The sequence below is a fragment of the Glycine soja genome, chromosome 17, assembly GCF_004193775.1.
Source record: "Glycine soja cultivar W05 chromosome 17, ASM419377v2, whole genome shotgun sequence".
Classification (NCBI taxonomy): Eukaryota; Viridiplantae; Streptophyta; class Magnoliopsida; order Fabales; family Fabaceae; genus Glycine; species Glycine soja.
Window position 1 is genome coordinate 5,355,441 of NC_041018.1, and position 12,617 is coordinate 5,368,057.

Below are 12,617 nucleotides of genomic sequence, written 5' to 3' on the forward strand. Positions count from 1 at the left end.
TTTCTTAATTTTCACTCTAATCACGATTTAAGAATTTTCAAGGAAAATAAAAAATACCAATAAAAATATAAAATTACGATTTTGGTAGATATATAATTATATATTTATATATTTAGGAAAAAATGGGGGAATGGGTGAGGAAAAAACATGACACGGCTTTGCACGCAAAGCTGGTTACCTCTGCATGGGGCTTTCTCTTCTTTTCTAGTTGATTTTGAATTTCTATTTTCATCTTTCCACTTTGTTCTTTCCCATCAAATGCCACCACACGTTTCATGCCTGTTAGGTGTAAGAGGTAGCGTTTTCCGACTACCAATTTAAGGACATGCTTTGCTATTTTTTCTTTTCCTTGTACACGAATTTCTTTATCACGGTTTATAAATATTTTTTTTTTACTCTGAACATTTTAATGCAGTAACATTTCAAAGACTTGAATTAATTGCATTGTGGTTCAAATTTAATTATACGATGAAAAATTATAAAAATTTGATTAATTGCATATCCGGCATTCGCGTGCAACTTCATGTATGTGTAAGTTTTTATTCGTTTTAAAGATATAAAATTAATTCTTTTATTTTTTTTATACTGAAAATGCATATTTGAATATACATATTCAGTTTAAATTTATTAAACGGTTTAAAATTAATTCTACAGATAGCCCATAATGTAATTAAGTTGTTTATAAGTGAACTCATTTTTTTCTTTAAACAAGAGTTTACTATATTATCTGTCAAAAAAAGAGAGAGTTTACTATATATATTAGTATAGGACTATATCTTGCGTTGCTATCTTTCTGATGATAAAATAAGTGTTACAGCTGTGGGAGCCATTCTGAATTCTAAGGAATATGGTTAAAGATGGCGAACATTCGTAAATGGGAAAGGACGAATTATTCCAGCGGTGACAGCATGCATGTGAAAACCTTAGCTTGAATTGAATTGTTAGAACGCTCCATTATTGAAGAGACTGGAGGAGAGTAATCCGTCCCACGCACAACGCCTAACCTACCCATCGGACAAATGCTTCTCTTCATAATTATGACATGCATAGTATATAGTATATATATATATATATCATTATCATATATAAAGGGATATTACATTAATATTCACTCTTCCTTCCTTCTAAATATCTTAGAGCGATATAATAATAACAGCTAGTGATACTGATGGGACAACACATAGTCAATTCATCAGTGTTTCTCAGAGTCGTCCTTTCTTTTTCTCCTTCAATCGTTGCAGCCGCCTACGTAAGACAAAGCATATGAACATGGCAGCCCTTTCCAACGCCGGCCCCAAACCCCTTCTTCTTTCATCTATCAATAGACCTACTGTCGCTGCTTCTTTACACTAATTCTAACCATTTCTCTCGATCTTTCTCTATAAATCTCACTTAGTATCCATCCATAGAATCAAAAGAAATAAAAATCAAATCATATCAAATAAAAGATAAAAGTATAAATTTCATTTTATTTTATTGTTGTTTTCTTTCTTCTTCTTCTTCTTCTTTTTTTCTTTCTCTAGAAACGAACAGAAGCATGTATATGTGACCTGTGAAGTTGTTTTACTGAATTTTATGAAAGAAAAAATGTGAACAAAAATTATATTGAATATCCGTAAGATTCGTTCTTTGTATATATGTATTTTTCAAGTTAGATTATCTATTTGAATTGAGTAAAATAATTTGAGATGATAAAGCTTATTTTTTTAATGTTTAACACATTTGTATACTTAAGATTTAATATGTTTGTTTGAGGGGAAAGTGAGAGAAAAAAGAGAATTAAATAATAAAATGACATGAAACTCATATTTTTATATTTTATTTTAATTTAATTTTTTTTCTTAATTCATTTTTTTTGTATTTCTTTTAATCCTATCGAACGACCCTAATCAATTAATTTATACTCTCAACTGTAACTATCCAATAGACTTTATTCCAAGCCTGTAGTGAAGTTTATTTAAGAAGATGTTTTAAATTACTAATTTTAAATAAAACAATTAATTGCTTAAAATTATAAAAACTGAAAATTCAATATTTAAATAAATAAATTTTCACAATTCGTGAAAGTTACTTGCATGAAAATAAAAATATTCTAGGATTAAACCAAAAAAGAAAAAAAAAATTGTTGCAAGTGCAAGACATCGATGCTGTGCTGCTGCTGATGCGCACTTATAATTTCCCGTGTCCGTGCTACTCGCATGTGTGAATGTTGATCATTGTCTTGAGACTCTGCTATTCTCAGGTTACCCATAAATGTTTTTTTAATCGTTATTAAACTATCAAGTTAATTTGTGAATTTTTATAAATTTATAAGTTTATTTAATTTTTATGAGTTGATTTATGTGTAAAATTTTATTTTTTAATAATATCAAATCTTCTATGGGAATATGTTGTTATTATTATAATGTTGGTAGGTTATTATCTAATAATAATATATTATTATACTTGATTATTTAAATATTGTAAATTTTATAATTTATTATTTTATTTTATTATATTATTTCATATGTTATTTATAAATATTTATTATTATTTTTACATAAAATCAACTATTACAAGTTTATAAATCAAATTTAAATTTGTTTTACAAAAGTTTACCTAAATTCTCAAAAATTTTCCCCCAAATCTTGCTGCTATTCACCGCTATGGTTACACGTAAAGGGCATCGTGATTGTGGTAGCTGCGGGCAGTGGCAGGGGACGATACCAAATTAAAGAATTTATTGGAAAACAGGGGTGGGTGGGCGTTCAACTGTTTTATTTATTATTTCTTCATCGATAACGGAAGGAATCAATTCACGAGCTGGCTAGGCAATGACTAATTGATGTATGATGGAAAACAAAACATTGCAACGGATATTGATTGGTGCTTTTTTTGTTTTGCCGTATTGGTGCTAGAATAGGGATATAGGAGAGGTTCTATGTGTAGGTAGGATGAATATAATATATTTTTGGTCAATCCTAATGGAAAACGAGATATCCTCACAAAAACTTGATTTTTTAATTGATTATAAAATTAACCATGTGAAATTAAATTACATTTCAAGTTTTTTTATTTCTCTTTTAAGATCCTCTAAGAATATATTTTACTAAATCAAACTCAGAATGTTTCCAAAAAACTCAGTTATATATATTGGTTAAGACGAATAGAATACAGTATAATCTACTACAGCCGTGCATTGAAAAGTAAAGGACAACACTGTTGGCTATGTTGGCAACACTTTGCCGTGTTCGCAAGTAACGTTTGTTTGTTTGACTAATTGCATATTGATATGTAAAGGGGATAGATTTTCATTTTAGCCTGATCCTCTTCACCGACATTTCCTCCCCTCATCAGTTTAGCTAGAATTAATGCCCACGAATATTCTAAATAATAGTAAAATGGTTGATATTTTGGATGAAGGGAAATATTTTTGGAGTGGCGGAAGATGATCTTGGCTTGATATTTAGATTCAATAAGTACATACAAAAATTATATTTGATTAATGGGATAATTATTTATTTAATGAATAAGGTTACGAATTAGTACAAGTAATTGCATGCAAAATTTGAGAGAAATGGAAGCAGATATGAATATTTTACAACTTTTTTTGTTGTCACACTCAAGCTTTAGCTCTTTGTGTGACTACATATTTAGCTTGGATCTTCTACTGCTCCGATCAACAGATATAGCTCACATCTAAACCATTAATTTGTAATTATACAAGTAATCAAGGGAGGCAAACAATATAATGGGGATGATTGATAGTATATTTCTTTTCACATTGAAAATGCTTAAATATCAATTTGAGCCGATCTAACAAGACACTTACTTCTTCTTTGGAATGCTTTGAAAGCTATGACACCCGAAACCCTAACACACACTCAGATTTTAATTTTTAGATAAAGAAGAAGAGTGTCGATGGAGAGGCTAGAGAGAATATGGACTCAATAGATTCAATGGTTAATCACAAAACTTGTCTATAATTGGTAGGGTAGTCATTCACTTAATGGGTAAGGATACGAATATGAGTAACTACCCACAAAATTTGATGAGGAGAAGTACGTGTGTGGAAATTTTAGTACCTACTCTGCTTCATACCCGCACATACATGTATGTAACTACAATTATAATAATTACAATGACAAACAAAAAGTATAAATTATTTAGAGTTTTTATCTTTAATTATTTTTTGTCACACCCAAGTTTTATCTCCTTGTGTGACTACATGAGACATGAGTTAATAAGTTGTGACTAAATCAATACATCAATAATATTTTCATACTAAATATTTTTAAAAAAGTAAAAGTAAAGAAGCTCGCCATTAAATTTCCTTTATTTTCAAGTCTTAACTAGGTTTCTTTCCTTTAGCTGGTAGTCATTATTTTTTCCTCCTCAACCATTGTGATTATAATCTTTAACTTTTTGGTAAGATTTTGACATATTCACCTAAATTTCGATCTTTTGAATTGATTGTAAGACTAACTATTGATTTGAATCTTAATCACATTGCTTTTAAAGATATATTTTACATGAATTGAATTTACATCCTCCTTCACAGACTCGATGTGTGAGGAGTTTCAAGGTTTGTTATGTGCAATATATATTTTTGGTGTGTTTGTTAATCCTGGAAAAGTTTATTTGATTATTCAAAATTCATTTAGCTGCAAGATGAAACCGAAATAAAAACAAGTACATTTTTCAAGCAATACACGGGATCATGAGTCATAATTCACAAATGCCACCTCACTCACCGAATTCTACTTTATTTTTTCATATTTTATGGTCTAACGTGTTAGCATTGTCCATGCTGAACTTTATAGCATTTTTGTTTGTCAAAATGCTGAACTCTATAACAAGCATTTATTTTTTGTCAACACAACAAGCACCCCTTATAAAAAATAATTAGTAATTGGGCTTATTAATTATCCGAAACCCGAGTAATGGCATTTGCTTGGAGCACTCAGTGTTTTTGCCAGGACACTCAAAGGCTAAAAATACCTTTTTTTTTCGTTTATGGGTATTCAGTTATAAATAATAGATTTTGTTTTTCATTTCTATAGTGTCTTTTTTTTCCCGTAAAATCTCATTTAGTGTAATTTTCTTCCGTTGGCTTCTGTTAGCCTCCTATTTTGAGCATTTGTTGTCTCTAACGGTGTACGTGTGTTATTTATAAATATGCGGTGAAGTTTGGTGGTTTTTCATCGTCGAAGAAAAAGAAATACATAATTTTTTTAAAAAAAACTTACAGATCAGCAATCCGTATGAACCATATGGATTGCTGATCCGTAGGGTTTTTTTTTAAAAAAAATTATAAATATATTTTTTTAATTTGTTTTGTAGTGTAATTTTTTTGTAATAGTTTTAGCAATTTTATAAATATGGATTTTATTTATTTATTTTTTAAATAATTTTTTTTAATAAAAAACTCAATCCATATAACAATCCGTATGAATTTTTTTTTTAATTTTTTATCATTTTATAAAAAAAGCTAAATTTTTTTAAAATCTCATATGGATTATCGATCCGTATGAGTCATGGATTGTCAATCCATATGACTCATACGGATTGATGATCCGTATGAGTTTAACAATAAAAAAAACTCATATGCATTATCAATCCATATTTAAAGAAAATGTGAAGGGTATTTTAGCCCTTTCATCTGTGTTGCAGATGTTCCAACAAAAATGTTGGGTGTCCAAAGTAACTATCCCGAGCAATAGGTAAAAAAAATATATTAGGTGGGCCTGGGCCGCTGTAACAGACAACAAATTAGTGGAGATCACTAAGCACAGAGACAGAGAAAAAGAGGAGAGAAGAAGGATAATACAAAAAAAATGACACTTGTTTCTTCCCTCTGTTCCTGTTCTCTAATTCCTTTTTCCTCATCATTTCCGTTGACATCTAATCACTATGGTTTTGCCAACATATTCAGGGCCCAAATCCAATCCTCAGCTTCCACGAATATTTGCACCCAAAAAATCGACACCAATCTCTTAACCATCGCTGAATCCTTCTACGAGGATGAGCTCTGGGCTGCTGCCTGTCTTCGCGTCCGTTCCTTCAATCAGTTCCGCGCCGACGCCTTCGGAATACAAGTCAGTCTCCCACTTCAATTTTTTTTTCATTTTAAAAAAAACAAATTTAATTTTTAATCATCAAATCTAGCTTCAAGCTTCGTTTTTGGTTACCTTTTCGCAAATGGGTATGTTTAAATTGTGATAAAAGAGTGTTTTCTTATTACAAGTAACGTAATACGGTGCATTTCGCATTTCGTGTTTGTTAAGTTGTGTTAGGATCATACGAGGTACTTGGCTGAGCGCGAGTTCGAAGCACTGAAGGAGCGTGTTTCAGGGAAAAGAATGGGCTTCAGAAGAGTCTCTTGCATAAATGCTTCGCTTCCATTGCCCCATATTGCCACCCTCTCCGATGATTTATGCTCTTCATGTAAGGTTTGTTTATTTCCTCACTCTTCATAATATTGTTTGTGCTGTCATCAATGAATTATTCAATGCTAATGCTTTTCCATGTGTTCTGCCGTGTTGTTTCTGGTTTCTTAACATAATTAATCGTAGTTTCGTTAAAATTGCAGTTTTCTACCAATGGAGAGGACCGGATTGTAGTTGGTACTCTTGATCTTAATCAATGCTTTAGCCTTCCTGATGAAATTGTAGGGGCGAAGCCGGAGGTATTTTTCTATCTCCTGGATGTCTAAATTCATGTGTTGTGTTTGTAATTGAATGGCAGAATTTTGCAGGGAACCCGGTTTTGAGTTTTGACACGAAAATTGCTAAGTCTTCTCTGGTTTCTAATTTGTACAATGCTGCCTCCGTCTATTGTTTAAATTTTTCACTGTTTATAGGTCATTGGAGCTGATATCACAAGGGCATACCTCAGTAATGTATGTGTTGCTAAAGAACTGCACAGAAATGGGTTGGCTTATGCACTTCTTGAAAAGTCAAAGTTAGTTGCTTATGATTGGGGTAAGAAACAAAATAGCACTTAACTACTACGTGCATGTTGCTATAGTTTCCACTACCTTTATAAAAAGGTCTATTGAAGTTCATGTATGACTCTTAATTAGATGAAGATTGCTAACAACATATTCTTTAATACACTACTTTTAACACACTGTCTACTATTATTTAAAATTTATAAGAAACTACAAAATTATGAGAAAGATTCATTAAATAAGACTCAATTTTGTGATTTGCCCATAAATTTCAAAAGAGTGAGTGTGTTGCATTTCCCTTGATTAGATATAGGCACAGGCAAGTAGGCAACCCTTATTTCTAAATCCTAATCTTTGTTTTGACAGTCTTAAAAATGATTCTTGATTGTACTACTCTTGATATGGATTTAAGATTCAATGTCAATTTTCATTGCTATTCTATCGGACGATCGAGTATTCTTTTAGCATTAACTAACCTATTAAACATTATAAGGGACTAGTCTGCTAAAAATTCAAGAATGAAGCTGACTTTTCTTAATTGTACTCTGCATCTTAGTTCCTTTATAAATAGTGATATAAACATATCATACTCATAAGCAAGAAAAGAAAGCAGTGCTATTTTTATATCCCAACTGACGAGATTATCACTTATAGTTGACTTGTGTTTGCTCATTTTGGATGCCTCGTGATGCGAAACGTACATCTTGATGTTTATGTTCTCTTCGATGGGTTAAGACCCCGATTTCTACATGACAATTTAGATTTGGACAGTTGAACTTTCGTAGACCAAAAGTGACTAAATTTATTTATTTTTTATCTTTCTTTCAGGCATAACAGATTTGTACGTGCATGTTGCTGTCGACAATGAACCAGCGAAGAAATTGTATATAAAGAGTGGGTTTGTCTATGAAAGTGATGAACCTGCGTGGCAGGCCAGGTTTCTAGATCGACCCCGAAGACTTCTCTTATGGTCAGGGTTTTCAAGGACCTAATTTAACAGTGTTGTCCTATATCTTCTGTTAATTTGATTTTCTGTCTATTCTTGTTCAGTTATTTTCAGAACATTCCTACCTTGGTTCATATAGTTCTTTTTCCTTTCATTCCAAAGCCCAAATGTAACGTGTTTTGCCATTTTAGCAAATCTGGCTTACAAGGATGCTTTAAGATATGATGACATGAAATGGCTCCCCTTGATGATTGTATTTTGATAAATATCAATCATACATTGTTAGGCTCAAAAAGTTGCTCAAGAAAACGGAACTCGCACTTGCCTAGCATATTCGTATGTTATTCAGTGTTGACACCATTGGCGCCGCGGTGCATTACAAGAACATATTCTAGTAAAGTATTTACTAACTTGTATCTTCGGAATAAACTAGGCCTTTTGAGATTTGTCCAAATGTGTCTACACTCTACATACAGTTACGAATATTAAATGATAAAAATACTATTTCAACATTATATACTCTTTTTGACAGGAATTTTCTGTCTAACTGACTCGAAAATAGATCCCGAAAGATGTCATTCATCTTTTTAAGGAAATGTAAATCATCTCAAAATATATTGGAAGGACATTTACAAGCTGTCTACTGCAAAATTTCCTGTTAAGCAATAAACTAACAGACAACATAAATTCATTTCAGAGGGACCAAATTACCAGAGTTAAAATTCGAACTGTTACGATTCAGATGAATATAGCTATCTTATTCGCACGTATAAGCTAGATCACGGTCTACCTTGAAGTGAGCATTAAAAAATCTTTTTTCCTGTTGTTGAATTCCCAATGTTAGAAAAACGTGGAGAAATTACAAGAATTAAGAAAAAGCAATATCAGAAAACTAAGCAATAATCAACTTAGGAAAGTCTTGCGATTAATTACCTCTCTATAATCAAATGAAATTAAAAGGTTCCTCAGTTTTTGTTCTTCCGAATCAAATAAAACAACGTGGCTGGGCAGAGACTTGTTTTTTGCATATTCAGACACAAATGTAACAGGGTCCATCAAGAAACGGTCAGACTCATCAGGAACTCCTTTCTCTTCACTGTTGGACATGATACATTAACATGAATTATGAACTTATTTAAGTTCCGATCAAGATTGTGTTTGGATGGAGAAATTTAAAATTATGAGAAATTTTAAATTCTAAGAATTTCAAATACTTCAATTGAAATTCTTTTATTTTCAAAATTTTGTGTTTGGATAAAAAAAATTAATATTATGAGGATGAAAAAAAGAAGAGAAGATATGGTTGGTGTGCTAGTTATACGTGTTGTTCCTCTATGCTCACACCCGATCGATATTTTAGGAGTTTGGTGTTTCTTGGAGAAGACGATAAGAAGAGAATTTCAATTTCTCACATTTTAGAAGGAAATTGAAATTCCAGATTTTTAGTTGTTTAAAATTTCAAAATTTTAAATTCTTCATAAAAATACATCCAAACAATGAATTCTAAATTACAGAAATTCAAATTCTCTGATAAATTACTTTCCTCAGTTAAAATTCTCTATCCAAACGCATTCTAAAAGTTATTGCAGAATTCTAAAATCCAAACCTTGGAGTGCAGTCCAGAAATTGCATTGGCAGGTTATGATGCAGCATGGAATAGTAGGGAGTGGCATGGCAAGGCATTAGGAATAGGATGCTTTTCACTTTCCCATGAAGAGCTTCTCTAGCAAGGTGGTTCATGACATCCTCGGGTCCTCTCTATTAGAAAATAAAGAATATATTAAATATTTATTTCTAGATTTTTACAGAAGATTTTGATATATAAACATCAAATTGAAAGAACAAACAGTGACAAGAAAAATTAATAATCTCTATATCCTAAATTGCGTGTATAATAGCAAGGCCAGTCCAGGTAAAGGAGAGAGGGAGAGAGAGACCCGATGAACCAAACTCATATACAAAGCCATTCGAATATTGGTAGCAAGCAAAAATAAGATAGCAGCTCCCATCTTGGGAGGAAATCTCGTATGCTTTTTTGAAGATTTATTTCCTTTATACTGTGCATAACCGGGATCTTCTATCATGGCCAAAGAATAAACAGAAAACATCAGAACTATCGGAAGAACTGGCAAGACAAACCTGTACCTCACAGTAATTATTATCATAAATCAAGTTAAAACCAATAGGCCAGGTATATGTTAACAGGCATATGTAAATTTTTCAGATTGAAATACCTGAATTCCTTGTGGCCTAATAAACTGTAGAAACCCAAAACCCATGCAAGAAGGCCATGAAACTTCCATTGTTTGGAATAAATGATACCAGCTATACAAAATGGTAAGTGAGAGAGATCATGACTGGAAATCCCTGAGTGAAGTACCAGTGCCACTTGTGAGTTCCATAATAATCTCCTCCCACAGAAAGAAAATTGAATTTTAGAAAATTAAGTGGTACTAGAATCCATGTGCCATACATGAAACAATCTAATAAGCAGTTAAGTCCAAGCACTAGGATCCTGAAAGAGTGAGCCCGAGTGTTAAAATATGTTCTTTAGGGAGAAGGAAAACAGCAAAAGAAAAGACACACGATATATCATTCTCTAAAAGCACAAGAACTAAACAAGATTGCATTTTCATTTAACATGCTTGAACTTTCATGCAAATTAGTTATCAAATTCAGGTGGAAGTAAAAGTCATACAGAATTTATAAGGTTCGTGGCATATTAATGCATGAACAACAAAAATTCTCAGTGTCTAAATAAATCCAAGTTCTTTGGATACAAAAGGAAAATAACACAACTTAGGCATCCTTACATCTTCCCCAAACATATACACAGGTAAGTTAGAGCATGTAAGCAGTCCCAAAACATACCCAATAGGAGCCACCTCCAAAAAAATGAATCTGAATCTGTTATGTGCCTGGAAAAGCTCAAGCAGGCAAACACACAGCCATGTGATTGCACTTGTTGGTCGGATAAGCACAAGCCACTGCTGCCACAGCCAAACCCCACTTCCTTGAAACAAAGGAACAGTTGCTGGAAGGTCTCACGCAGGGCCAAAAGTATAGAGAAACTAGTGTAAGAACAGTCTCAAGCTATTTGATAGTGTTCGAGAAAAACAATAAAGCATAAACCAATTGGAAAAGTGCGAAAAGAGCTGAGAAAGAGTTAAGTTTTCAATCTTCATACACAATATCGGAGAATGAAAAGCAGCAAGAACATCAAACATTAAACACACTCATTCCAACAAAAAGAAAAGGTAAACAAAATCGTAGGATACTGTCCATTTTGCAACAGAGTAACCAAAGAGAACCGCAGAAAGCTTGTACAAGTATAAATCACCAACTGCAGAGAATACAGATTGCAGTAGCCGTGGAGCCCTCATCTAATAAACATAGAACAAAAATTAAAAACAGGTTAACTTTCATAATGTAATAAAGATTTTAACATTATAACTCAATTGTAAATGACTTTCAACGTAATTATTATAAAAGTGGCGAATCTTCCTAATTACAGCATTTTAGTTAAAGGAACCACAGCCATGAAACATATAAGAATACATTAAATGTTTACCATAAGCCATGGGGTATCAAGATGCAGTAAGGCGAGGAGGCTATAAAGCGGAACGAAGATGAAGGGATGCAAGTAGCTTGGGATACCTTGTTTCCACTCCCATGTTAAGTGACCGTACCTGCCAGATCAGAGCTTATGAGGCATTCACGAAGAAACGAACATGAAAACATGAAAGGGGAAATGAATGGAACGGTACCCAAAGGCGATGCGATGAGCGACCTCGGGGCCCTGCCAGTGTTCGTCGGGGTTGAAATAAGTCTGCACCAAAATGTAATGCCAAGCAGAGAAACAAGACTCGTTTTTGTGAATTTGGTTTGGATGAAGTTGGTGGAGCTTGGGATTCTTCTTTGTCTGCATATTTGTGTCTTCGTCTCATTCTTTGTCGTTAGAAAAGACCGGAGATTACAGTCATTTACCTGTGTGTGAGTTGTTCTTCTTCAGCTACGAACTAAGGAAGAAACAAGTGACAGTGCCAGTGCCAGAAAGAATTTAAAACAAGTATTAACTGTATCTTTATCGTTATGATCCGACTCAAATTGGGTTTGCTAATTTTTTTTATTTTTTTATTTTGTAAACTTAAGGGCAACAGCTCAATTTAACATTGTTTGTGCATTTAAATTAAATTAGTGTGAAAAAAACCTCTTAAAATATTGATCAAAGAGAAAAAGAAATCCTTCAAAACAACTAATTAACTCTATATGACTTCAAATAAACTAATACTTCCTCTATGTTGAAATAAATATTATTATTTTAAAGTGTTGCCTAAATATTAATGAAATCCTAAATTTAAAAGAAATATTATAAAACTGACTAAAAAAATATAATTATTAATAATTTATCTTTTAAAAAATGTTGTTAAATACAATTTTAGGAAAAAAAAAGTAATAAATGTTTTCATGGTATTATATAATGATAAGCAATTTGTAATAAAAAATTATTATATTGACTCTTATTTCATAACGAAGTAAGTAAATACTAGTTTCATTCATTTTTATTTATTCACTTAAAAATGCTTTTATATATTAAAATTTTAGATAGTAGTATTAATTATTATTATTTTCAACTATACTTTTATCTTCATTTAATTTTGAATACTTTACACACTTATCATGGAATGAGGGAGACTTAATAGTAGAAATCATATTAAGAAGTGAAAAATGATTTTAATA

General features: G+C 31.9%; 2 pseudogenes across 1 annotated transcript; one reads left to right on the forward strand and one right to left on the reverse strand.

Annotated features, from left to right (window-relative positions):
* Positions 1–5,789: 5,789 nt before the first annotated feature.
* LOC114391864 lies at positions 5,790–8,219 on the forward strand (annotated as a pseudogene). Its single transcript, XR_003662186.1, has 5 exons — positions 5,790–6,077; positions 6,276–6,431; positions 6,572–6,667; positions 6,842–6,962; positions 7,760–8,219. The product of XR_003662186.1 is annotated as an uncharacterized LOC114391864 (transcript).
* Positions 8,220–8,425: 206 nt separating this feature from the next.
* Positions 8,426–11,948, reverse strand: LOC114391863 (annotated as a pseudogene).
* Positions 11,949–12,617: the final 669 nt, after the last annotated feature.